Source organism: Rhinolophus sinicus, linkage group LG05, assembly GCF_036562045.2.
Source record: "Rhinolophus sinicus isolate RSC01 linkage group LG05, ASM3656204v1, whole genome shotgun sequence".
In the NCBI taxonomy this organism is placed as follows: domain Eukaryota; kingdom Metazoa; phylum Chordata; class Mammalia; order Chiroptera; family Rhinolophidae; genus Rhinolophus; species Rhinolophus sinicus.
In genome coordinates, this window is record NC_133755.1 from 123,723,566 (window position 1) to 123,749,590 (window position 26,025).

The 26,025-nt window shown below is 40.9% G+C and overlaps 1 long non-coding RNA gene across 12 annotated transcripts in view; it reads left to right on the forward strand.

Moving 5' to 3' along the window:
- LOC109453526 (uncharacterized) overlaps positions 1–26,025 on the forward strand; it is a 125,938-nt gene that overhangs the window by 66,755 nt on the left and 33,158 nt on the right. For 3 of the 12 annotated variants that reach the window (XR_012496673.1, XR_012496679.1, XR_012496680.1), the window contains exons 2-6: positions 12,735–12,827; positions 17,981–18,209; positions 18,558–18,664; positions 18,765–18,845; positions 22,382–25,537. The exons of 1 other annotated variant lie outside the window; for it this stretch is intronic. This is a non-coding gene — a long non-coding RNA (uncharacterized LOC109453526). Of the gene's footprint in view, positions 1–12,734; positions 12,828–17,980; positions 18,210–18,557; positions 18,665–18,764; positions 18,846–20,151; positions 20,923–22,381; positions 25,538–26,025 lie in introns of those variants that run through there. 8 more of the 12 variants (XR_012496672.1, XR_012496682.1, XR_012496675.1 and 5 more) reach the window with 7 other exon arrangements.

Sequence of the window (26,025 nt, forward strand, 5' to 3'; positions counted from 1 at the left end):
ACAGGTTTCAGGTGTACAATTCTGTAATACATCATCTCTATATCACATTATGTGTTCCCACCCAGAGTCAGTTCTCCTTCCATCACTATATATTTGACCCCCTTTACCTTCTTCTAGGATCCCCTTTTCCCCTTTACCCTCTGGTAACCACTAAACTATTGTCTGTGTCTATGAGTTTTTGAGAAACAGGTCAAACATGTTTTGAGGTGGAAAACAGACTTCGTTACAACCAGTGGTGACCTGGATTGATCCCAGGTGTCAATCTTGTACAAGGTCTATTTATAGAGCAAATTGCCTGTTTTTTTTATCTTACAGGATTTTATGTGTACCTATTGCAATCTCATGCTTTTAAGTATTGGTATAATAATACCATTGGTATAACAATACCAATGACTAATAATTATTGAGCATTTAATACATGCCAGAAACCATTCTAAACATGTTACATGCGTTATCTCAACAAACCTTTGTAGTAGCTAATTATTTTCATTTTATTCATGAAGGCATTAGACTCAGAGAGCACAATAACCTGGCTTACTGACACATATGTGGCAGAGCCAGGATTTGAATCCAGAATGTCTAATTTTTGAGCCAACACTCTAAACCACCATACTATCTTCGTTTTATGTCAAAAGTCTGACTCAAAGTTGGGATTTTTTTTTATTATGAATTAACTTTTTATTTTAATTAAAAAATTTTTTTTCAATTAGTGTTGACATAAAATATTATATTTGTTTCAGGTGAACAACATAGTGATTAGACATTTATATAACTAATGAAGTGATCACCCGGATAAATCTAATACCCATCTGACACCATGCATAGTTATTACAATATTATTGACTATATTTCCTATCCTATACTTTACATCCCCATGAGTATTTTGTTACTACCAATTTGTACTTCTTTTTTTTAAAATTAAATTTATTGGGGTGACAATGGTTAGTAAAATTACATAGGTTTCAAGTGTATAATTCTATAATATGTCACCTATATATCACATTGTGTGCTCACCACCCAGAGTCCGTTCTCCTTCCAACACTGTATATTTGACCTCCTCTTACCCTCATCTCCCACCCTCCTTCCGCTTTACCCTCTGGTAACCACTAAACTGTTGTCTGTGTCTCTGAGTTTTTGTTTCTTTATTTGTTTGTCTTGTTCCTTTGTTGCCTTCAGTTTTATATCCCACATATGAGTGAAGTCATATGGTTCTCGACTTTTTCTGCCTGACTTATTTCACTTAGCATAGTAATCTCAAGATCCATCCATGTTGTCACAAATGGCAGTAGTTCATCTTTTCTTATGGCTGAATAATAGTCCATTGTATATACGCACCACATCTTCTTTATTCAGTCATCTATCGAAAGACACTTTGGTTGTTTCCATGTCTTGGCCACCATAAATAATTCTGCAATGAACATCAGAGTACATATATCTTTACGGATAAATGTCTTCCGATTTTTTGAGTAGATACCCAGGAGAAGGATTGATGGGTTGTATGGTAATTCTATTCTTAATTTTTTTGAGGAATCTCCATACTGTTTGCCATAGAGGTTGTACCAATTTACATTCCCACCAGTAATGTATGAGTGTTCCTTTTTCTCCACAGCCTCTGCAATACTTGTTATTATTTGTCCCGTTGATGATAGCCATTCTAACAGGTGTTAGGTGATAGATATCTTATTGTGGTTTTGATTTGCATTTTCCTAATAGCTAGTGAAGTTGAGCATTTTTTCATATATCTGTTGGCCATTTGTATGTCTTCTTGGGAGAAGTTTCTGTTCATGTCCTCTGCTCATTTTTTAATTGGATTGTTTGTCTTTTTCTTGAGTTGTATGGGTTCCTTATATATTTTGGATATTAGCCCCTTATCAGAGGTGTTGTTTGCAAACATTTCCTCCTATTTGGTTGGCTATCTCTGTGTTTTGTTAATGGTTTCTTTTGCAGTGCAGAAGCTTTTGAGTTTGATATAGTCCTATTCGTTTAATTTAGCTTTTACTTCTTTTGCCTTTGAGATCAAATTCATAAAATCCTCTTTGAACCCAAGGTCCGTTAAGTTTAGTACAAGCTTTCTTCTATGCAGTTTATTGTTTCAGGTCTTATGTTTAGGTCTTTGATCCATTTTTGAGTTAATGTTGGTTTATGGTGACAGCAGTCTAGTTTCATTCTTTTGTATGTGGCTGTCCAATTCTCCCAGCACCATTTATTGAAGAGGCTGTCTTTTCTCCATTGTATGTTTTTGGCTCCTTTGTCAAAACTTATCTGTTCATATTTATGTGGGTTTGTTTCTGGGTTCTCAATTCTATTCCATTGGTCTACGTGTCTGTTTTTCTGCCAATGCCATGCTGTTTTGATTATTGTAGCCCTGTAGTACAAGCTAAAGTCAGGGAATGTGATACCTCCAGCATTGCTTTTTTTCCTTAGGATTGCTTTGGCTATTTGGGGTCTTTTGGGGTTCCATACAAATCTGATGATTTTTTGTTCTATTTCTTTAAAACATGCCATTGGGATTTTGATGGGGATTGCATGAAATCTGTATATTGCTTTGGGTAATATGGTCATTTTAACTATGTTGATTCTTCCAATCTGTGAACACGGAATGTCTTTCCATTTCTTTTGTCTTCTTCAATTTCTTTTAAAAATGTCTTATAGTTTTCAGTATATAGGTCTTTCACATCCTTTGTTAAGTTTATTCCTAGGTATCTTTTTTTGTTGTTGTTGCAATTGTAAAAGGAATTGTTTTTTCATTTCTTTTTCAGAAATTTCATTGTTAGTATATAGGAATGCAGTGGATTTTTGTATATTGATTTTGTAGCCAGAAACTTTACTGTATTCATGTCTTGTTTCTAATAGATTTTTGGTGGAGTTTTTAGGATTTTGTATATAAAGAATCATGTCATCTGAAAAAAGTGACAGTTTAACTTCTTAATTCCCAATACGGATGCCTTTTATTAATATTTCTTTCTCCTGCCTGATTGCTCTGGCAAGGACTTCCAACACTATGTTGAAAAGCAGAGGTGATAGGGGACAGCCCTGTCGTGTTCCTGAATGTAGAGCAAAGGGCTTCAGTTTTTCACCGTTAATTATGAGATTAGCTGAGGGTTTGTCATATATGGCCTTTATTATGTTAAGGTATTTTCCTTCTATATCTATTTTATTAAGTGTTTTAATCATAAATGGGTGTTGTATCTTGTGAAGTGCTTTTTCTGCATCTGTTGATATAATCATATGATTTTTATCCTTTATTTTGTTTATGTGATGTATCACATTAATTGATTTGTGTATGTTGAACCATCCTTGTGCCCCTGGGATGAACCCCACTTGGTCGTGATGTATAATCTTTTTAATGCATTGTTGTATTCAATTTGCTAGATTTTTGTTTAGGATTTTTGCATCTGTATTCATCAGAGATACTGGTCTGTAATTTTCTTTTTTTGTGTTACCCTTGCCAGGTTTTGGTATCAGGGTAATGTTGGCCTTATAAAATGAGTTATGAAGTATTGCCTCTTCTTCAATTTCTTGGAAGAGTTTAAGGAAGATAGGTGTTAGATCTTCTTTGAATGTTCAACAGAATTCACCAGTGAAGCGATCTGGTCCTGGACTTTTGCTTTTGGGAAGGCTTTGGATGACTGATTCAATTTACTTACTGTTGATCAGTCTAGATTTTCCAGTTCTTTGCTATTCAGTCTAGGGAGGGCATATGTTTCTAAGAACATGTCCATTTCCTCTAGGTTATTGAATTTGGTAGTGTATAGTCCTTCATATGTAGTATTCTTGGATAATCCTTTGTATTTCTGTGGTATCCAGGGTAATTTCTCTTTCATTTCTGATTGTGTTTGTGTCTTTTCCATTTGTACTTCTTAATCCCTTCCCCTTCTTTTACCCACATCCCCAACCCCCTTTCAATCTAGCAACCATCAAAATGTTCTCTGTAAGTATGCATTGGTTTCTGTTTTGTTTGTTTATTTTGTTCTTTGAATTAACATTTTAAAGGATTGTCTTTCCCCTCATTTAATTTAGGTTTTAATTTTCCTTTGTCATTTGAAAATTGTTGTGTTAAAAAAAATCTTCTCTCGCTAGCTAGACTATCAAATGTAAAAACTTGTGGAAATTCCACATACCAGTTTTCCTAACGCCGTTTAATAAAAGCCCTCATTTCTTCCTTGAGGACATTGTTTCAGGAGCTCTGTGGCATAAATTTATTTTCTTGGCTTTATTTCACCAGTCTTTAAAGGGGGGCCACCTTTATTTTAAAATCATTGTGAGAAATTGTAAATGAAAAAAGGTACACAAATGGCCAATAGGCCCCAAAAGATCCTGCACATCATCAGTCATTAGGGAAATGCAAATTAACATGAGATACCACCACACACACACTAGAACGGCGAAAATGAAAAGAACTGACAATACCAAGTATTGGTGAAAATGTAACTGGAACTCTCAACTGGAAATGCAAAATGGCACTTTCAGAAAAACAGTTTGGCAATTTGTCATAAAGTTAAATATACATTTACTATATGATTCATCAATCCCACTTCTAGGTATTTACCCATGAGAAAGGAAAGCTATAACCACACAAAGACCTGTACATGGGTGTTCATAGAAGTTTTGTTCACAATAGTCCCAAACTAGAAACAACCCAGTTGTTTATCAACTGCTAAATGGATAAACTAATTGTAATATATTCATGCAATGGAATATTATTCAGCAATAAAAAGGAATGAACTAGTGCTAGACGCAGTAGCATGGATGAATCTCAAAAGCTACCTGCTAAGTGAAAGAAGCTGGACAAAAAGACCACATACTCTGTCATTCCACTTATGTAAAAATCTAGAAAAGGCAAAACCACAGTGACAGAAAGCAGATCTGTAGTTGTTGGGGGGCAGGGGCATAGGAGTGGGGTGGGCACTGACCATAAAATAAAAGGGAATGAGGGAATTTGGGGAATGATACAAATGTTCTATGTCTTGGCTATAGCGGCAATGATGTGTGTCAAAACTCATTAAGCTGCGCACTTTAGATCACACCTCAATGAAGCTGATTAGAAAAAAAATATGTACAGATCTTTGTAACTGAGCTGTATATGAGACAGTTATATTTTTAAAACTATGGAGTTAGCTTCTATTGATTTCAACCTAACTCATTGTGGTTTAAAATTGTTTTTTTATCTGTCCTCTTAAAATTGAAGTTATTTCTCCAATTGGAAAAAAAGTGGTGTTTTGAGTTTAATGTATAACAAATATTCGGTGAGAAAATAAAAATTGATATAAATTTGTGCATAATCAAAATAACTCCATATTGATTATTCAGTGATTGTACCGTCCTTTACAGTCAGTACATCTTTATATTTGTTGATCTGCTGTCACACTGGATCAACTGTCTTGCGAACACCTTATTTAGAGTGCTGAAATTTTTATGATCCTACCTGGGTGACACAGTGATTGCAAATATGAGTCCCCTAACACCAGAAATTCTCCACATACAACAAGCTGAGTCCAAAGACCTAGTGGGCAAAGTATAAGGCTGAACTTAATTATAAGAAATTAATCAATTGTATGAGGGCAAAATAATAAATTATCCAGTTTATTCTGCAATTTTGCCTATGAGAAACAATAAATAGATGTAGTTTTTCATCGTACCACTTATAGATACAAATATGTATCTACTCAGTATTTGTTAGGGGCTTACTTTGAGCAAGGCATTGTGCTAAGTACTATGGGAAATGCAAAGTCGCTTAAGCTATGATGATCTCACTCTTATTTAAAGTCTACTCTTGGAAATTAGCTAAAATGTTTATAAAATAATGTGAAATATTTGGTTTTGGCTATTGCAAGTACAGCACTCAAAAGACATGTATTCTTAATTTTGGAAGTGGAAAAAAAAAAGACATGTATTCTGAAGTCAGCATATTTTAAAGTGACTGTGGGATGCTAGAAAGAACGCAATGGCCCAAATAGGTTTCCCACCTGCCTGCCTCTCTGGCCTGAAATGGCACTATTAGAGCACTACTGTGTGAAGCATTCTCTTTTCCTTCCAGCCCTTAGTCAAAGGCAAATACCTTTGGAAAAAAGTGGCATATTAAATTGCAAATTCTTAATTGTAATTAGGATTTTTCAGATATCTCTTTTTTGGTAAGAGAGGTAGCACTTGTTACTGCTCTACTGAGGGGGTGGGGTGGGGGGGGAGATTATCAACTTTGCTCAATGCTACTCCCAAGAAGCTTTCCAAGGCTTTCTTTGCTTTATCGGTAATGGCCTAGTATGGATGCTGCATAAACACTGGAGTGGTTACTCTCACTGTGGGCTCACACTGGCATCAGCATCGCCTGGGAGGGAGCTTGTTAGAAATGCAAACATCTTAGCATCCACGGACTAACTAAAGTGGACCCTGCATGTTAACAAGATCCCCAGGCATCTAAACCACATTCGTGATTCTTCCAACTCTGAAGCTTTTCTGCTTGTCTCTGTCTACCAGTAGTACGGACAGTTAAGGGCTCGATTCCTTCTGCTGGCATATTTTAGGATGCACTAAAGGTCAGGTATCTGATCTCTTCTACCAGGGAGAGCCTGGAGAGACTCAACAGGTTTCCTCTGAGATCTCTCCTGATGTTTACTTAGCTCTTGTAGTTCAATGAGAATCTTTGTAAGTAAGAGGAAGAAATTGCAGGTTGCTGAACAGCTTGTGTACACAGCCAAAAGGGGCTTAGATTATGAGAGCCTGCTATGCAGCACTCTTTATTTATTAAATGTTAAATGGAAATAATAAATGTCCTTCCTGTTGGCTTGGAAATGGCTTTTGCATTGCCCCGGTACAAATACATTTTGTGATACTTTCAAAGCACCTGTTGTTTTGTCCCTACCTGGTTCCGATATGGATGACTGTATTTATTCACTGGGGTGTGTGTGGATTACTTTATTGGCTGAATCTATTTTTTTCCAAGTTCTAGCTGACATCTGAACATAGACTTTTCTCCTTTACATAGAGAATGCATCTGAGATGCAAGCTGGATAGCGTCCTCAAATGGTGCCTGCTCTCCTCACATCCTCTCAGGAACTGCTTGTCCACCGAGGTGGGCTGCATTCTCTGCTATAAGAAGCCACTCAGAAAACGGGAAAGAGAGGATGTGAGAACAGGAATCAGGAGACCAGGTCTTGGAAAGGTCGTTTGGCCTCCCTGAACCTTAGTTTTCAGACCTATAAAATGGAAGCGTGGAGCCAGATGATCGTGTGAGATCTTGTCCAACTCGAAAACAGTTGACTGGGAGTTAGATGTGTGTGACCATGACACCCCTTTCAGATTCATTCCCCTGTGTAATCACCACAACTCCAAAACGGAACTCCTATTTTTCAGATGAAGAAACTGAGGCCCAGAGGATAAGTGACTTATTCAATTCCACCCAACTCAAATGGCAAGGCCTGCACTCGGGACTCGAACACAAGCATCATGACTTCACCCCCAAGTGCTTTTCACTGCACCTCAGCTACAACCAGCTCAGTCCATATGCTTTGTTTCATAATGTTTTTTAAGGCTGTGCAAAGGTCAAACAGTCAAAATTTATCTGCTGCCATAAATAGGCTAAAAGAAGTTAGCTTAAAAATAGTCTCATGAAGGTATACAGCAGCAGAAAACATGTAACAAATTTGGAACCCATCTGGATTATACATTCTGCAGAGGGCAAAGTAATTTTCTAAACATTGCGTTTTAGTCTCAAAACTCCCCTCATAAGGTGAGCAGAGGCAAGTACTACCGTGTTTCCCCAAAAATAAGACCTAGCCGGACCATCAGCTCTACTACATCTTTTGGAACAAAAATTAATATAAGATCCGGTCTTATATTATGTTATATAAGACCCGATCTTATATTATAGTAAAATAAGACCAGGTCTTACATTAATTTTTGCTCCAAAAGATCCAGTAAAGCTGATGGCCCGGCTAGGTCTTATTTTCAGGGAAACACGGTAGTAGTGCCATTTCAGAGAGGGAAACACAGGCAGCACAGTGAAATGAGCTGCCTAAGATAGCACAGTCAGACTTGGACAGTAATGGCGGCTGTCCAACATTTCTGTTATTTTTTTTCCTATCCAGCAGCTTGTCCTGCCTGCAGCCATCATGCTTCCTGTTCTTATGCCCAGGTGTTGCTGTCCTCAGCTGGGGGCCCCAGAAACTGGGGGTGTGGGTGGGAGGGTCTGTAAGGAAACAACTAGGAAAATGCAGAATAGAATGATCCTATGGATACCCAGGGGTGCTGATAACACAGGAAAGGGTCTTTACATTCCATCAGGACATCACTGCATTTAAATATTTCACCAGCTTCAGCTAAATCTTCTGAAAGTGGCCCTGCTAAAAACAGGTACTTATTTATCTGGAGTTTAATTACAAATATAGTTTTGTTCTGCATGGATAAAATGCAAAAAAGTTAAGAACAGTTAGCTAGAGTCAGAACAAGTGAGAAAAACAGCTGCTTCCTTTTTCTTTTTCTTTTTCTTTTTTTTAATAGTCATAACACCCAAATAGCAAAGAGGCTAAGAGGGTAATTTAGTGTTGTGGTTAAGAGTGTGGGCATCAAACTGTGTTTGCATCTTAGCGCTGCCTTTAGCTAACCCTCTGAACCTGAGAAAGTTATTTCTCAGGGCAGTTTCCTCATCTGTGAGATATAGATAATAATGGAAGCTGCCTCCCAGGGCAGTTGTCAGGGTTAAATGAGTTAATACCCGCAAAGCATTTATAGCAGAGCCTGGGTAACAAACATCAACTGTTTTTGTTATTGTTATTAGTGAGCAGGGAAGAGTGAAACATTTTGCTTTTATTTCATTTAAACCTAGTACTGTATAATTGAATTCTAACACACCAAGTAAAAAATATACACCACCAACTGAGAAACTCTATATGGTTGCAAATCAAGAGGTCAGTGAACATGGGCTGGGAAATATCCAGTTGATTTAAGATGACCCAACATACAAGGTAATGCAAAGAAATGGAAATGCAAACAACCTAATGTAGGATTAGTAACCTACTCTATTGTAATGTCCACTGTTTGAAGTGATGTGTGGCGACAAATAATCGAGGGCCTTCTTGCAATCCAGAAAAAGAGAAATCAGTTTTAACACACTGCACTAGGGAACACTAGGTGGTATGGTTATGGGAAGGACAATTCCCTCATGGCAAATAAATGTCTACTCTGGTTTATACACCAGTCTCTCATGTGTAAAGTTAGTGTGAGTCAGTTTCCCTCATCCTAATTAATTAACTCTGCATGAACTCATAAATTCAAGTTCTGGAGCCAGCAGTACTCCCCTAGGATTTTGGGAATTCTCAAAGCACTACACCCTGTGGAGTCGGGTCACTGAAGCCATTTTACCTCTTTCTGGTATGCCTCTCATTAGATATCAGAGTTTAAGAGATCTTGATTCCTATTTCACCTCTACCAAAGTCATTATACCTATTACTTTTTCTGCTTATCAGAAAAGACTAGAACACTACAGATGCCTTTGTGGGAAAGCTGAGGTTACAAAAGACTACACCAAAGATAAATATTGTAGTTATATGGAAAGGTTCCTTAGACATGGTGAGAAATAGCAGAGTTTGGAATTGACTGGAAAGTGATCAAAACAAGCAAACTTCTCAGAAAGATCCAAAGGATCCTTGCATGCCAATTTTAATAGTACACAATTGCCTATAACATATGTGGAACTCCTCTTTGGGTACTATCAAAGCAGTTCCTGAGCCACATAAGAAACTAGTTCCATTACTTCACCATCCTCCATTGTTTTTCATTTAAAAAAAAAACCGAACAATATTTTCTAGAGCTCACCTGTTCACTGTGCACGGCTCTGATGTTCCATTGTTCCAAAAAATCAAGTCCACTCTCAAGAAGCTGAAAATTGGCCCCCACTTAAGAGTCAAAGGAATGTCTCCAAGATAAAGGCAGAGCCTACCAGGTGACTGGTGTGATGCAGTAACATTAACGCAGGGTCAGTTCTAGTGTGTTTACAGTGGAATACAGCGGGCTGCTAAAGTGCGCAGATTCTTGAAGCCTGTCCCCAGGGTTCTAATTCTGACTCGGACATTTTCTGGCTGCACAACTTTGGGCAAGTTACTTAGCCTTCTTATATCTTAATTTCCTCATCTGAAAATGAGTCTAAGTGTCATCAGGTTGCTGGTGGATGAGGATTAAAGTAGTTAATACATTTAGAGTGCCTAGAACATAGTGACATTTTAAGGTTGATTATTGTTACATAATCCACCATCTTTGGTCCCATCTTGCTACCTCTGCTCACCTGGAGATGTAATAGAGGCAGGTGCTTCCCTCTCAGGAAGTCCTCGTTTTCCCCAGTGGCAGCCCCACTCTAGCACCCCTATGCTTGACTGTTTTTCTTGATTTTTTCTCTCTCCTTGCTTTCTTTCCCCCTCCCTCTTTTCTGTATATCTCTCTTTACCTGTCTCAACTATCTCTCTTGGGATATAGGTGACAATTAATTATGAACTTGACATATATCCTTTAAGTTTTATGGGTTCAGTGATTGATATACAGGCTTACTTGCCTATTTGGTTTTGTAACTCAGGAGAATTATAAAGAATTAGAGACCATATGTTCTATTTTCTTAGTGTTATAGTGGTGGATAGCATGGTACTCAATGCTGTGTGAATATTTGCATCTCAGAAGTATTAGTATTTGCAACCTGTAAAAGATGGTGTTTGAAAAAAAAAACTATTTTGAATGAAATTTACCGTTTGAAAATATCTACTTCCAAGTTTTGAGGAAGAAAACAACTTTTGAAACTGAGCAGAGTTTAAAAATGTTATTCATGTTATATACCTAAAGCAAAAGTAATTTTTCAAAATAAAATGTTAGTGACAAAAAGCCACATTTCTACATATCCATTATAGAGGTTGTCACAAGGACTGGAATAGGTATAATTTCTCAGAGCTCAATTAAAATTGGTCTGTTCTCCTCCAGCCAGATGTTGCTGTTGGAACAATATAATGCATTGCTTAACAGCGTGAGGCACCCACCAGGCTCATGTATGGGATTTGGAATGTTAAGGCCAATCAAGTGATCTAATTGTTTCAACAGTGCTGAAGGCTTTATAATAACCTTCAAGATCAGGGCTGTGCTAGTCTGAACCTCCCCTTTCCTACCTCCACCCCCTGCTTCCTTCTCTCCCTCCAAGCAGTTTTGTTCTATTGTGTTTGCCAGATTTCAGTCAGGTAGGGAACCTTTCAAGTGGGAGCCTGGGTTCCAGTCCTAGGGTAAGATTACATGAAAATTCACAGGGGTCTTTCTGTAATGACTCTGTGCATTTTATAAAACCACTGCTAGGTTGAGAATGACTGACAGCCTTGACTCGAGGAAGGTTTGGGTAGAAAAGTGTGTCTCTAAGGCTGAGGTGGAATTGCTCAGGGAGAGAGACCCAGGGGAATATGGCACCACATTCCCAGGCGTCAGGCGACAGCAACTCCTTCCTTAGGTCCTCATCCTGACATTAACCTGGATGGCATATTAAAAATCCGTTGTAACCTATGTGTCGTGAAATTAATTTGGACAGCAGGAATGTATACAGCCCTCCAAATGTGATTACTCAAAACCCCGTCCATGCATAGAGGACAGTGTGATAGATGAGGAATGCCAAGCGCTATATGACGATTGCTTATACAGAGCTGGCGTCTGTGTCCCAGGAACACTGCACTGTTTGGCGAGATAAAAAGAGAGGCAGGGACATATGCAGTTTCGTTTTTTCCCCAGTGCATCCAAGTTGCTAATTTTTGTAGGTTTTTTATCGTAAAGAAAATATCAGCTTTCTAGTAGGCAAGAAAATTCTTGCTTAAGTTAAAAAAATTAAAAAAAATGAAAAAGAACAGAAAGAGAAGCCAGGTTTCATCTCAGCATTTATGGAGGGGTTGGCCAAACCATGAACAAGTGAACGTGAAGCTCTCTAGCTGTGAGGCTTGGGGTTATTGTCCTGGCTTTGGAGACGGCAGTGCAGAGTGCTTAAAAGTTGTATCTCTGGCAAGTAAATCCACTGGGGATTGATGTCAGGGAGCCAGGGACCTTGTGGTGAAGGAGGGACAAGACAGAAATCCCCTGGAGAGGTGTAAGGACAAAAGCAAGACTGGTGACAGCAAACTATGTGGACTATGCCTGCCATTGGTTCCCTTTTAGAGTGAGAATCCACTGGACAAAGGATATCTTAAGATGCTGCCACATGACTGTTTGCCAGCCTCCAGACTCGGTCAGTGCTACTAGAAAACACAGTACTTTTGCTAGTATGTTTGCTGATGTGAGTTGCCTGGACCTCAGAGCTGGGTTTTGGGCTTTTGTTTTTGCCGTGTTTTTTGTTTGTTTGTTTGTTTTGTTGTTGTTGTTGTTTAGGGTGGGAGTGCTTTCCTTTCTCTTCATATTCTTGTCCTTTCTTCTTAATTGATCTTCTCTCTCTGTGAACCTCAGTTTCCTCCTCCGGAAAATAACATCATAACTTTGGGGAGGATTAAATAAGCCATTGCCAGGTGTAGCAGAGGCAGTCACTAAACATCCATTTGTCCTTCTCTCCTTTTACAGCTGCCATCAGAGGGGTTAAATAGCATGCTACCTGACGTCATTAGCAAAGTGTGTCAAAACACACAGCTCCTCTGCCTGGGCTTGGTGCGTCCAGGAGCTCTTCAGCCAGGCACCTTGGCTGCCACAGAATGGGTGGGGTGGAGACAGCAGTAGCACCAGCTTTTTGCTTCTCCCTATAGGGCCGTTCAAGTGGCTCCCTCACTCACCTTCACAGAGCGGGCTGTGAAGACCCACTGATGAACACACACAATGTTCAGCCAAGCAAAGCTCAGGTAAGGACAGGAGACAGCTGTGATTGTTGTCCTGTTTTCAGCACAAGACCACTCATTTTCCAGAAAACAATTAGACCTGTTTCTGGGATCATAAAGATGCCCCGTAAAGTCACCAGACAGATCGGGTCCAGGTTTTCTTAGACCTGGGTGTAGGTAACTTTTCTGCACTGTATTCCCTCCCAATCTCCTCTCCTCCCAACCTCCTTCCGTCCCCTCTCCCTCCTGGGGAGTGGGAGTAGGGTAGGGGTGGGGGATGAGTAGCTCTAACTGCAAACTTGGAGGGGGGGGCTTTTCTGTACCGGAGCCATTGTTCCCCATCCCTTGTGAGGGTAGGGGAGGTATTCTTGATAAACTTTCCCCATAGAATTCACAAGATGGAGATGCGGAGAATTTGCCTCACTTCCCTTCTTGTGGTTAAATGGCTGTTTGACTCAAAGATCTCCATCTTTGCAATTTCCTATGCTTCGTTTCCATTAAATGACAAGCTTGGATGACTGTTTCACATCACATGACTTGAGGAACTTCATTTTTAAAAGCGTAAAAACTTTGCCCGGACTGAAAACTATTTAGGTGACAAGTGATTTGGAGTAATGCTCATGTTAGGTTACCCCTTCAGATTTGGTGAGCGCTGGTTTGCGGTCCTTTGTTGTTATTCTGTATGGTTACGAAAGTGGAAATGGACTGTTCTGTGCAAATTCGAAGTCCATGTGGGAAGAGTAGGAGCTGGGGGTGGGATTGATGGGTGAACCGTGTCATGAGAAAGGAATTGTGCCCTGACTGATTTAATTATTTGCAAGGTTGGTTCAGAAAAGTCATTTCCTTCAATCATTCAGATCAAAAAGTAATTATCTTTGGAACACCCACCCTCCCATTCATAAAAGCACTGACTTCTCTTTCAAACAGAAGCTTACCCTGGCTTCTCCCTTTCATGAGCATACTTACCTCTCCCTTGACACCCCATCTTAAAATGACTGCTACTGGCAAGAGAGGTGAAAAAACCGTATGTTTCTATGCCTGTAGCAAATTAAAGTTACCCCAGAAAAACACTGGTTTTCATCTTCCATTGATTGATGAGTATTTATTTTTGTGACTAGCTTGATATTAGCTAGAGAGCATGCATGAAAAAATACACAAAGCAAATGCTTTAAAATTTGCTTCAATATATAAGAGGGAACCTTCACTGAAAGACCAACTCTGCATTTCAAATGTAGTTTACAACCCACAGTCTGTTCAGCAGTAATGACACTTCAGCAGGAATCCAAGCTCTTGTCCTCAAAATAAGGTAGATTCTGACACACCCGCTATGTTGAGGTTGCCTTCTTTAAGCATTTAGTCAGAAATGCCTAGTGTTGAAAGATGCTCCTGTTCTCATGGCCTAGTGGAAAATAAACAAATTTCTAAACCCCTATTCTGAGCCAAGGCCTACCTCAAGCCTCTTTGTTTCACCAACTCACACTCTTACAACTTGGGGCCCAAGGAATGGTAAATTCAGGTTGATATTTCTCCAGCATACATTAATATAGCTGTAGCTGTAAAATAGTGTAATATTTTCCCATTGGCTGGTAAATAACTGTGTTCTGAGCCCCTTGGGTGCCCCTCCCTGGGACCACCTGGACCACCCCCATGGTGTAACAACTGAGGGGTTAGCAGCTGGCACAGCTGGGGCCTTTGGGGAAACTGGCTTGGCTGTAGGACCCCTTTTCCTTCCCAGTTGTGAACTAATTTGAATATCACCCCTGGCTTGCCTTCTTCATGTTGAAAATGACTGATCACACATCTCCTTTCCTCACTACTTCAGGAAAACTCTTAAGTTTTATGGTGACATCAATAGTCCTTTGCTACTTGGGTAAAGAAAGAGCCACTAATTAGACTTTACTCCTAGGAATTTGTCTCAGTCAGGCACTTAGCTTCTTTCCTCTTATTCAACTGGGGTTTGATCCCTAGGGACACAGTCACTTATTCAACAATTTAGACCAGTTAATTAAAGCTTCAAAGCCTCTGTAAATACAATTCTTCCTCTGCAGCACCAGAACACTTGGTATGCATGTATGGAAGTGAAAAAGTAAAAGCACAAAGTAGACTAAAAAGTGGAGGTGGCCCCATTTCTTATATTTTGGGGGGCCTTTCAAGTGAAGTCAAATTGTGAGGCATGAGGAAGGACTCTGAGTGATCATGACCTTGGACTTGTTACCTCAGCCAACCTCTGGTATCACTTAGAGCTGGAAGTCAAGTTTGTTTAGGGGCCTTCCTAGCAGAATTCTCTTCATGAAAAGCATAGAGGCTATGGGATGTGTAGATAGACTGTTTTTTTTGTTTTTGTTTTTTTTTTGGTTTGTTTTTTTATTTCTTCAGGAGCATACTCTACAATCTGCTGTTTGCTGTTTTGTTTGTATATTTTGAATATTTGGATGAATATATAGTGTGTAAGACATGCTTTTCCAAGGGGTAGGCACATTTTCAAATATTAAAAGTTAAATGACTTTGAAGTTAAATAAGCACAAAATGATAATAAGGAAGTGGTCAGGGTGTATTAGTGTGCATATATATGCTTCAAATTTCGCATGAATAGGAGGAAATGTCAGAAGCAGAGCAAACCTTGGACCTAAATGAACTTGGTTCATTGATGGTCAACCAACCAAACCAAAGGGAGAGACCATAGCAATTAGTGCAGTGTTTTTAAACTTGAGTAACTTAGGGATCTTTTAAAATAAAATTTTTCAAAGAAAAAATCCTTGGGAGTTCCAGTGTTAATCTAAAATAATATTATTTAAATAGACAAAAATGAGACATAAACTCATGCTTAAAGCTCTTATAAAATTTTCAAAAGAAATTTACAAACTAAGTACAAATAAAATTAAACATAAAGAAAATTGAAATTCAATATTGACAGATGAGGTTTTGCTGAGAACAAAATGCCTCTTGCCACAGGAATATGGTGTTGCCCTCTGTGATTCACATTCTTTTGAGTTCAGTATTTCTCTACTACTGCGAGCTTTTGTGAGTGACTCAATTCTCCCACTCCTTTTCTCCATTCAAACTCCTAAAAAAATCCATCATTGTCGAACATATTGTGATAGCATTTAGATTTCACTTGGTGTGAACACATTACTTATGTATCTGGGCTCCTTCTTTTCTCTCACTGCTGTGAAGTTCAAGTAGTATTACTTGGTGACTATGTGGTTATAAATGTACAGGCAAACACAAACTTTGAAATCATATGCCATTTATTTGTAATAATTAAAATAATGAGGAGGGCCGGCCCAGTGGCTCAGGCAGTTAGAGCTCCATGCTCCTAACTCCAAAGGCTGCCAGTTCGATTCCCACATGGGCCAGTGGGCTCTCAACCACAAGGTTGCCAGTTCAATTCCTCGAGTCCTGCAAGGGATGGTGGGCTCCGCCCCCTGCAACTAAGATTGAACAGGGCACCTTGAACTGAGCTGCCACTGAGCTCCCAGATGGCTCAGTTGGTTGGAGTTAGTCCTCTCAACCACAAGGTTGCCAGTTCGACTCCTGCAAGGGATGGTGGGCTGTGCCCCCTGCAACTAAGATTGAACATGGCACCTTGAGCTGAGCTGCCACTGAGCTCCCAGATGGCTCAGTTGGTTGGAGTTAGTCCTCTCAACCACAAGGTTGCCAGTTCGACTCCTGCAAGGGATGGTGGGCTGTGCCCCCTACAACTAGCAACAGCAACTGGACCTGGAGCTGGGCTGCGTCCTCCACAACTAAGATTGAAAGGACAACAACTTGACTTGGGAAAAAAGTCCTGGAAATACACACTGTTCCCCCAATAAAGTCCTATTCCCCTTCCCCAATAAAATCTTTAAATAATAATAATAATAATAATGAGGAACATTTATACAGTGCTTACTGTGTACCAGACACTGTCCCAAGTGCTTTATGTGTTTTAATCCATGTAACCCTCACTACTATCCTATGAAGTAGTAGCTCCATTGTACAGGTGAGGAAACTAAGGTACTGAGAATTCCCAAGGTTACACAGCTAGTAAGGGGCAAAGCCAGATGTAAACACAGGTAGTCTGTTCTAAAACCAGGAGCTTAACCACTATGCTCTACAGCCATTCATTGGTAACCATCGTCCAGAATATGCTTATATTAATTTTCATGAAATAGAATAAAAACACAAAATTAAAATTTCTCCTAGAGCGCTTTAGGACCTCTGAATATCATCTGTGAGCCCCAGTTTGAGAAACAATCATTCAATTCTCTACTCTTAAACTCTACTCCTAGACGTAATTATACCATGTTTCCCCCAAAATAAAACCTATCCCGAAAATAAGCCCCAGTTAAGATCGTCAGCCAGACAGACGCATTTAGTACGTTATGATGATGTTCCAGAAGAAGATGACATGACTGTATTTGAATAAATGTTGATTGTTGTACGTGAAAAAATAAGACATCCCCTGAAAATATGCCCTAATGCATCTTTTGGAGCAAAAATTAATATAAGACACGGTCTTATTTTGGGGGAAACTGTAATATAGAGTTCTCGAGTTCTTTAAAGTATAAAAATATGTCCTGATTCTACACATGATTACTTCACTTAGCCATGTTTTAAGGCTATGGCACTGTATTAGTTAATTGGTATAAAAGCCCTGCTAGTGATAGAGATGATAAAAGGGATGACATGTAGACACATTAAAATGCACATATCTACATAGTCTTAACTATAACTTAAGGATAAGAAATGATAGATAGGCATGGATTCGGTCTCATTGCCTGTGATAAGAAGGGGGATGAGGGTGAATATTCTGGGGTGAGTGGCATTAAACTCTGAGAGATACTAAGAGAGGGGTGGTTGGCTGAAATCTTGAAAGGGAAGTCTGGGTGCAGAAACCCACCCAAACCCATCCTGTACTGGGGGTGGCAGCTGGCAGAAAATTCTGGAGACCATGATCAGAAGTTGTAACTAATCTGGGCTTTCGTGGAAGGTTTCAAGAAATCTGGGAGTAGTAGAGCGGGAAGCTTAAAGAAACAAACAGAAAATCATCTTAGCCTTTTGTCCTTGGCATATATATATATATATATATATATATATATATATATATATATATATATATCTCCTAAATACTGAAATACTGCAACCAGTTAGGTTGTAGCTCACGTTTGTTCCTTACTTGTCTATGTCTTCAATAGGTTCATCTGTGTCATCACTGTTTGCCTGTCTTAGATTGTAAATGAAGACAAACTGGGGAGTATGTTTAACCTACTCCACACACCACAGTATTGTAAGAAGACATACTAAAGCCCTTTTGATTGATGCATCAGTAAAAATTATTTATTGAGTACCGACCATACGCAGAGCTCTCTGTTAGCTGCAGATGGATGGAAGGATGAGTAACTTGTGGTTCCTGCTGTCAAGAGGGTAAGCTAATAAATGGTACATGGGAATGGAACAGATAAGAAGGCCTGCCATTGATAGCATGGGGGCTAAGCTCTTGGGTTGTGCGGTAGAACCAATTCCAATAGCAGTTCTAACCACTGGCTGGATGCCATTGGCCAAGCAAACTTATTTTCCTAATCTGTAATGCAGATGATGATAATATTAGTACCCATATCATAGGGTTGTTGTGAAGACTAAATGAGATGATACATGTACAATGCTTAGCATGTCTGCTATTTAGAACCTTGCTTATCAGATGTGAACATGTCACTGCTGAGGCTCTGCTAACAATGACCATGTCTGACCAAAGGTGTGCTCTGGATTTTGCAGAGTCAACTCAGCATGGTCCATTGGAAGGTGAGAAGCCGGGAGCGGTAACTACTTGGGAGATCCTGGGGTCACTGCGTACAGGTACCACTGCCCTCTGCTGGACACAGGTCTCACAGATTTTTGAGAAATACTCAAACTATTTTGATAGTCTCTTGTTCCAACAGCCTGTGTTTATAGCCCATCTGAGGTAATTTTTCCTCCTTTCAGATACCTGGGAGCCAGAGGAAATTCTATTGTCTGCCAGCCTCAGCTTCTCACCTGCTTTTAACTAATATGGAGTCTGGATAGGTATTGATTTTTCTGCTTTTCTCTGACTGCACTCATCAGTCATTTTATATTACTGGAGAGTCCATTAGCAATAAAAATCAAGGATGGAAGTTACAAAGCCCATTAGAGAAACTTACTCTCTCTTTCTTTGGGGTGAGGGAAACAATGAAAAACACGTCATCTTATAAACATCCTAATAGAGTTATTAGAAAAGTGAATAAACAAGGATGTGACTGTCAAGGGACAGAATGAAACCCTCCTTCGTATGTAGTCAACTAGACGTGACCTGACGTCGTCCCACAGCGTTGTAGTAGACGTGGAGCTCAAATGCCATACATAGGTGAGAAGATTAAGTAGCAGAATAAAGGAACGTTACACAACAGAGATTCAGCCGTAGGTTCACGCGTGAATGAATTTCAGAACTATAATGGCAGAGCTAAGATGAGCGAAAGGGGGAGTTTAAGTATAAAGGGAAGAGGTGGCAATACAACCCTGACTTTGAGATTAGGTAAGTGAAGGAAACAAAGCTATGTGTGCACTAGGTTAGGCAGTCTTGTTCCTTCCAGTTGTGCAGATGACCACTGAAATTTGCTTAGTTCCTTGATGGGGAGCTGAGAAGGGGAGAGCAAAGCAGGTACAGACGATGGAATCTGATGCTTGTGCACTAGAGGGGTTCTCAGGCTTCCTGGGTTGCTATTAGCTTGTGTGTGAGTGACGAGAAGCATTCTTGGCACATGCTGGCACTCAAAAACTGTTAATTCCCTTTCTCCTTTCCCTGTAAGTGGGAGAGTGTGTGGAATCTATTGTGAATACTATTATATGAATGTAGTGAATATTATGCTGCAATTAATTCAATTTCCTTTTATTTTCATAGCTTCCCAGAGTAAATAGTTTTCACACTAAGGGCTATTTGGACATTTATTCTCTTTAATTGAGCATTAAGTATATATTAAGTTGTCTGACCCTCGTTGGTCCAGTAAGCAATAAATACTTCCACATACCCCTGTTATAGGTGGCAAGATTTATACTTTGTTCTTTCATTCTTACTCACACAACAAGTTACTTGGCATTGTACTAGGTTTTTCTATCTATTGTAAAGTTACTCCACAGTATATTTTTCCCCGTCCTGATTGTAATTTATTGTCTATAAAGAGTATAACAGTAATACTGAGAATAATTTTAAAAAAAAGAACTTTGCAATTCCACTTCTGTAACATTTGAAGTATTTTCATTTTCCATGTTCTTCCAATCTTTATCTATATGCATAGAATCTTGCATTTTGCTTTTTCATTTGATGTTATTTTATATACATTTTAATGCTGCTTCATGGCAGTCATAATTATAATACTTAATGGTTGTAAAATATTTCATTAAGTTTGTCTTATAACTTACTGAGTCAATTCTCAGGGGCATTAAAGATATTTTACTATCTATTTTTTTACCATTATAAATAATATCATCATAGTTATATAAATAGGTTTTTTCCCTCCACTTGAATTGCTTCCTCTGAATAAATTCTCAGGAATTGGGTTATGGTTCTTGACACACATGATCAATTATTTTCCGAAAAGTTTGTATTATTTTATTCTGCCAGGAGCAGTGCATGAGACCTCTCTTGCTTATCCTCTTATACAGCATTTCATACTGCTGACCAAATACTCTTCCCTCGGGTTCCCTGGTTGCCGTCCTATTCTAGTTTTTCATCTACCTCTCCAGCTATTCTTCCTTGGTTTTCTTTGTGGTCTCCTGCGCTTCTACTTTTTCCTTCAATATCTGTATCCGTGGGCTGGGCTGTCTGCTCTTCTCATATTTTACATTCCCTTTAGAACCTTCCATCCCTCGACAGTGGATTGAATTACTGCATCACTGGTCACAGCATGTCCCTGTACACCTGACTCATATCCATATGCTAATGGACGCGCTGCTCTTCCTGTCTCTAGTCGTGTTCCCTCAAATCCATTCTTCTTACTATAGCCGGAGTCATCTCTCAACACATCAGTTGGATCATGTCATCTTCTGCGACAAACCCTTCAACGGATTTCTATTGCTCTTAGGAAATAATTGAGATTCCAAAACAAGGATCCCAAGACCCTTCATGGTATGACCGCCGCCTGTTTCTCTTGCTGCTCTGTCTCCCAGTCTGTGCTCCTGCCGTTTCCTTGCATGTACGGTGGCTTCCATCTTACCTAGGTGCCTGGCAACACCCTTCTGCTCCTCCTTCATGGCTCAGAGAGGCTTTTCCTGGGCACCAGGGAAGTTTAGGTTTCTTTGTTATATGTTCTCTAAGCTCTTTTCCCAATCATACCACTTGCTACTCTTCATTGAAGCCTGTGTCCAGGTGCGTCGATTCCAGAGCACCCCTGGCTTGCCCTGGGCATGGGCCAAGCGAGCTCCTAAATCCAAACAAAGCTCTCAGCAGCAGGTGCCTGCAGTGAGAGGCACTGGGCGAGCACGGGGGCGGTGGGTGCTGAGGGTCTATGGATGAGGCATTGACAGCCTCTCTTGCAATCTACCTCTCACACTGCTCAGATCCACTCATGCTCCAGACTCAATTCCCTCTGGCCTGTCACTGATTCTTCAAAGTGGTGGCTTACCCTACACTCACCTGATTTTCCTCTCAATTGAAAAAAAGAAAAAGAAAAAGAAAAAGATTTACAATGGGGGGATGGTGGGACAGCTGCAGTCCCTGATGCGGCCTGCCCTGAGGCATGATTGATATTCATCTTCAAGGATGGCAGTTTGGCTGGTCTAGGTGGCTTGCCAAGTGGGATAACCCTGAAATTCCCCCCAGAGAATCTGAGCCTTTGGTTACCAAGTTTTTGTCAGGCTCTGATTGCCTCTGGTTATTGTACTTTTAAGGCATAGGAAGCACAAATTCTCTAGTGGGGTCACTTAGATAAGGGACTTGGATAAGTATACGGTGCATCTTGAATGATGACTTTATCTCAAACTTGGCCCCTTAGCTGGGCCCTGTAGAGGCCTTTCGGACACTCCCACGCTGGCAGCCTCCAGATGGTGCAGTGTATGAAAAGTACAATGGCTCCTGAAGTCACAGGCCATTGTAGTACCTCCTTTGCTGTAACATGGGTCCCTAGGTCTGAGGTGATATGATGTGTGATCTCATGTCAACAAATCAGACACTAGGGAGCTCTCAGATGGTGGGCTGGCCACGGCGTTGTGGGCAGAGAAGGTACACACATACTAGGAACACATATCAATCTCAGGAAGGACAGATGGCTGCCCCATCCCCACCTGGGGGTGGGGTGTGGATCTGGTATAATCACCTTACCACCAAGTGGCTGGCTGGTCTTCTCAAGCAATTATGGTATCACATCAGGTCCTTAAGTGTTGGTGTCTGGTACTAACAGGTCGGACATTCAGCAGCAAAAGAGCTAGATCTGCATTCTGCTTAATCTTTCAACCTTCTGCTAATTGCTCTCTCTTAACTCTTTTAGGTACCCGACTGTAAACAGGCAGAGACTTATATGTTAATGAGATGTCTCTAATGATCTTTTTTCATAAACTAGATGCTCTTATCTCCTGCTCTCTCTTCAAAGGGTAATTTTCCCAGATGTGCTTGGGATTCAAGCTGAACAGAACACATCGTTCTTCACATAGTCTACAAGAAAACAACAATGAAAATGGATCAAACCAAAATGAAAACTAAACCTTTTAGGGGAAGAGGTAGGAGATCCTCCCCTGGAAGAACAAACTGATATCGATGGCGGGAGTGTAGGTCAGCGAGGAGGGGCAGCTGCCCTCAAGAACCTATTCTATTTAGTCACTAATGTGTTGTAAGCAATTATCTCTGAAGACCACTTTTTGCAAAAGATCAGTTAGCACCCCTATATTTTTCTTGCAGTGGCTGTGTAATCTTCTGAAGCTCCTCGCTACAGGAAAATGTCTTCTTTTCCCCCATGTTCCCAATGCCTGACCCAGTGTCCTGCTCAAAGTCCTGAGTAAATACATGTTTGTTGAATGAATGAATGAACGAATAAATGAATGAATGAATGATGTCTTTGATAGGTAAAGGATGCTTTATAGGAATCCTTTGAATAGCAAGCTGGTCTAACCCATTTCAAACAGGACTGGATTGCAGAACTTTGTTTAGACACAGCACTTCAAGGGCATGCTTTGTGCTAAAGGGAAGCATGGTTATAAATGAATAATGCTTTTCACAGGTCTGAGTCACCTCACACCCCTCCACAGCATCTGATAACGGTCCTTGGCAGATCTGCCCTTTTGCCGGGGATTCCCCTGGGCTATCACCTCTTGCCTCCCCCTGTGTGTGCTACCACATCGTGCACAGCGTTGCCAGGCACCCGAAGTACCCGAATGTAAGCATCGACCAGACGGAAATGGGGGGAATGTGAGGGCAAGTTTACAGCAGTGAAACCTCCTGACAGTGTGCACTTATGTGGATATCATGCACCTTTTACCTCATGATGATATTTTTTTATGCTGACACAAAGATAAAGCTGGGCAATAATGGAAAAGTTGACTACTAAGGTGATGTTGAGAAGGAAATCATTTGTATCGATGAGACATTGGCGTTACATAGGTTGGTTTAGCCCAAGCATCTCCTCCTCACCCACCCACAGAGATTATCTTCTTCTAATATATTGTGGGGGAGGGTGGGGGTTGGAGCGTTGCAAGCTGCAGCTGCCTCTCCCCTGCTCCCTGCTTTACGCCCTCCTCCCAATAAGGAGACAGCAGGAATACGACACACGGGGATCATCACAGCACTAAGCTTTGACATAAGAAAATTGTCTTTATCTTCAGCCAGATGAAAATACTTAGTTAGGACTTTCTCCCTCAAAACTCTCTATTACATAAAGCAGAAAACAGTAGAGGTCCAATAGAAGTTCATTTTGAAAATTGCTAAATAAAAGCTAAGCAAAAATCAATATATGACATGTCCCCTAAAAGGATGTGAGCGAAAGCCAAGGCCTTGGCACCTTTGGTCAAACAGAGAAGCTAACTTAGGTGTGAAGTGGAAAGTCTACCTGCACGCCATCGCTCACTCTGTGAAGCTATGTGGGCCTGGTGGGCCTGGAGGCGTTCCCCAGCCTTGGTCTCCTCTGGTGAATATGCAGTTTGGAATTTCCTTTCTTCCTTCCTTCCTTCCCTCCTTTCTCTCTTTTTCCTTCTCGTAACATAGGAACCTTTCCTCCAAATCTCTTAGGTTTATGTTGCAGTAACAACCCCTAAAACTCAGTGACTGTAAAACAAGGTGTATTTCTCACACTACCTATCCATCACTGATTGGCTAAAGGCTCAATTCTACATTGTCCTTTCTCTAGAATCCAGGCTAAAAGAGCAACCGCCATGCATCTGTGGTAGAGGGGAAGAAAACTGTGGAACTTCTCACACTGGCATTTAAATACTTCAGCCTGGGAGACCCACACATCACTTCACACACTGATTGGCTGGAATTGTCACTGGGCCCACACAGCTGCAAGGAGTCTAGGAGTACAATCTTACCACAGGCTGGGTGGGAGGACAGAGAGCTAGAAATGGTTGACTTCAGTGGAACTGAGCCTAAGAGGTGTGTGACTCAGTTAATCCTCAACCCCTCTCCTTAGCAAAGTGCTAAGGACGAGACACTCTCTACTTAAGAAGTGTCCAGTGACCTAGCCTAGAGGAATGGGGGTGCTTTCTAGACAAGTGTGATGCTCAGGGAGACCCTGTCCCATATTTTATGTCCAGGACTTTTCACCTGTTCTGCCGTCTCAGCTCTCCTGGCACAGGCACAGCCCTAATGATGTCTTCCCATCACCCCAGCAAGGGGTGGGCGGTTTTCTCCACACTGATTTCCCATTAGAGGTCCAGGGAAGGTAGCACTGAGGTAAACAGCTACAACAAAGTGGCTGCTTGGAAGATTCATTTTCCTTTTAAAAAAAAATAGTATAGAAGTTTCCCCCTACCTCATTTTAAGAATCAAGTAACATTGTTCATAACTAAACAGTCCATGTGTCAAAACTGACACCTGTATTACTTGCTATGGTGGGTTTAAGAGCAGGCAGGGTGGACGGGGGGAGGGGAGGCAGAAGGGCAAGGGAGGTGTTGAGAGAAATGCAGGCGGAGGTGGCAGAGGAGGAAGGATGTGGAAAGCAGGCAGGGTCAGCTGTGGAGAGCAGGGGATATGGAAAAGAGAGTGGGCTGGACAGACAACCTGAGAGGAGAATGTCAGAGACAAGCTGCTGTTATCGCCTCCGTTCTCAAAGCCAGCTCTTTCAAAGGCTAATTTGCTACTTAACAACTGTTTGTGGTTCTTCAAAAGTGAATCAGAGGGTTTATGACTGCCTGAGCTACAGCCACCTGAATCAAGAGGATGGCAAAAATGGCCCCTGGCTGAGGACCCCACCCCTGGCACAAGCCCAGAATGCAGGGATGCAACCCAGAACTTAAGGCTTCAAAGAGCAGGGCCTGAGATGAGACGCAGCCGTCTGGAAATCAGAGGTCGTACATGGAGCTGGTCATGTGCACTGACGCTTCCTATACCAGGTGAAAGAGAGGGATAGCTCAGGAAAACATAGAACTAGAGGCCTTAAAATACCAAATTAAGCTCCATCGGATTTTTGGTCTAGACCTCAAAAGAGTTGTTTTGATTTTGTTTTTATTTTGTGCTTGTTCTGTGAAAAGCTGTAGGTCACTACCTGCATAGCTTCTGGAACCTTCTGGAACCTGCATAACCAACATGAGCCACTGAGGTGGGTGGAGAAAGCAGGAATCTCCAAGTATCTTAACAAAAAAAAAAAAGACTCCCCCGCCTTCACTGCCCACACAAAGGCCGGCCCTCACCACTGCACCCGAGGCAGACATGCACTCTCGCTAGTGAGGCCGGATCTTTCATGACATACGACGTGCTCTATAGAGGCCCAGTGACAGCGAGCGACCAGAAATCATCAGGCTCGAGCAAACCCACGCTGCCCTGGAGAACGCCTAATACTTCTGCTGGGGGCCTCCCTCTCTGAGCAGTGGGGATATGAGGCAGCTGTTGCAACACCAAGAGAGGCGCAGGAAAGATGCAGGGTCTCTGGAGAGGACAGCAGCGTGTGGTTAGCCAGGAAGGGGGACGACCGTGCAGGGCCGCCGGCAGGGTGAGGCCGTGGCTGGGTGGCTGGGGAATGCCCGCACCGGCATGTGAGAAATCTTCTGTGGCCTGGAAATCTTGATAAGGTGGCAGCACGCCCTGCAG